The following is a 2,561-nucleotide window of genomic DNA, read 5'->3' as shown; positions in this document are numbered from 1 at the left end:
GAAATCCATATCGTCCCCATTCCCAAAAAAAAATAGTATTTCACAACATTTTTATACTCATGCCACACTAAACAAATTTTCCACATATTCAACATATCATCATTTAAATAGTATTTTCCAAATATAAATCATATATATAAATATATTTATTTTTCCTGAAACCAGATGCTACATATATATACATGCATTTTCTCAAAACAAAACTAGCTTAGATTTGGGATGAAAACTTCCCCGTACCCACAAGGTTCTCAACTCAACACCCTGAAAATGAAAACTCGTAGAATTAAAGTTTAGTATTTTCGTACGTACAACATTTTCTATAACTACCACTAAGTCAAATTCGATTTAAAAAGTCTTACCTCAACTTAGGGATGATTCCCAACGTTCCCAATCAACACCCCTGGAACTCAAAATTTTCGGTATTAAAGTTCAGTATTTTTACGCGTATATCACTTTCTTCAACTGTCAAAAATCCAAATATTGAATATAAAGTCTTACCTTAGATTTGGGATGAAATCCAACTTCGTTTCCTTGATGATCTGCTCCGGCAGACTTGTAGAGAACTTCGCCAGAAGCGTTGTGGTGGTTTCGGTTTGTCGATCCGGCGTAAAACTAACCCGGAATAGAAGAGAGAGAGAGTCGTAGGAGAGAGAGAGAGAGAGAGAGTGTGTGTGTGTGTGTGTGTGTGTGTGTGTGTGAGAGTGCACTGACCGCAACACCAAAAAAAATCCAATTCAAATTGGATTTTTTTGACTTTCAAAACTTCTTGAAGAAGCTTGTGGTATTATATATATATATAATATCATAGTTATTTACTTATATATATATATATATATATACATTTTTTTTTGTCCTTATCATACTATTCATTTTACTTGTTTATTTTAATTAATTTATTTTATTTTATTATTTATTTATTTATTATTTATTTTTTTTTAAAAAAATTTTCCCGATTACTACACTCGCCATCTGTGCCACCCTCTTTACCTAGAAGTTCATCCAGTACAAGCACCAGCCGGTATTCGACGTCATGGGCTTATATGTCACCACTGGTCCACCACCAAGGGCGCCACTGAGACTCTCAAGTTCAACATGACCCTCATCCTCCTCTCCGTCTGCCGGAACACCATCACTTTCCTCCGCAGCCACACCAAGCTCGGCGTCGTCATCCCCTTTGCCGAGACTCTCAAGTTCATATTTTATACTTAAAATTTAATTAATTAATAATTCAATTAATCGGTTAACCGAATTATTTTTTGTTGTTAACTGAACCGAAACCGATTAATCGAATTTTTGTAAAATCCCAACCGAACTGAGTTTTTTACCCAAACCGAATCGACCAACTTCGGCCGGTTAATTCAGTTTTCACCGAATTATGCTCACCCCTATGGCCCACAAGACTATGTGGGGCCCACATGAGTCCCGAAGTCGTGTGGGATTCACATGAGTCCCGGAATTATGTTTGGCTCATAAAATAGTATAAGGATTATTAGAGTTACGTAAGACCCACTTGGGTCTCGAAATTATGTGGGGCCCACAAGATCATGTGGGCCACACTTTTAAAGTTATAATTTCACCCGTCCTCCTACACTTTTACGAATTCTATTTTTTTACCAAAATTTTCCTATAAATAGGAAGCTCTCAACCTTCATTTCTCACAAAAATTTTCAAAGGAAGAGAAGGATTAGTGAGTAAAAGAATTTGTGGTGGAGAGATAATTTTTGAGTAAGTTTTCACTCACTCACTCTTTCCGATCTCATTTCTTAGAGAAAGTTACTGTGTTCGTAGTACAAGATAAAAGAAGATGTAAGTAAATTTGATTATGTTAGTATTTTTATTTAAAATTCATACCTGAATTTATTTGTAAGTAAATTTAATTATGCTAGTTTTTTTTTTATTATTTAAAATTCATACACGAGTTTATTTTGTAAGTAAATTTCAATTATGTTAGTTAGTTCCATAAAATTTCCATGAGTTTATCTTTACGTATATTTAATTATACCAGTTCTATCTTTAATATACTTGCATTTATTTTTGGGTTAAGAAATGTTCTAATCCCCTCGAGTAAATTTTAAGTATTTATCTATTCAAAAAAATTATATGTTTTTAACAGAAAAATTGTATGTTATGAGTTTATTTCTACGTTACATTTTTTTATGAAAATATGAGTAAAGATGAGATTTTCACGATATTATTTTAAATTGCATAAATTATAATAAGATGATTTTAAAACCCCTTATGGCAACGAAAGTTCAAAGTTACAGATGTTTGGTACCACAGCTTAAAGTTTAAATGGATCAGAGTGCACCCACACTGTTTACAGAGTACTTAATAAGGAAAATCTCACTTAATGTTTACGTACGTTGATTTAGTTTGGTCGGCCAGCCAGCTAAGTCCAGTCTTCGGACCGCACAATCCAGTCATAGGGGTAAACATGACTTACGACAAACAAACCTAAGGGTAATTTTTACAATATATATTTGTACATATTTAATTACGTGTACAAAATTATTGATGATTTGAAGGAAAAGTGTAAGTTTACATGAAAATGATCATTCTTG

This window comes from Malania oleifera, chromosome 11 (genome assembly GCF_029873635.1).
Source record: "Malania oleifera isolate guangnan ecotype guangnan chromosome 11, ASM2987363v1, whole genome shotgun sequence".
Lineage (NCBI taxonomy): Eukaryota > Viridiplantae > Streptophyta > Magnoliopsida > Santalales > Ximeniaceae > Malania > Malania oleifera.
The sequence above is the reverse complement of the archived record's forward strand: the minus strand, read 5'-3'. Positions refer to the sequence as shown.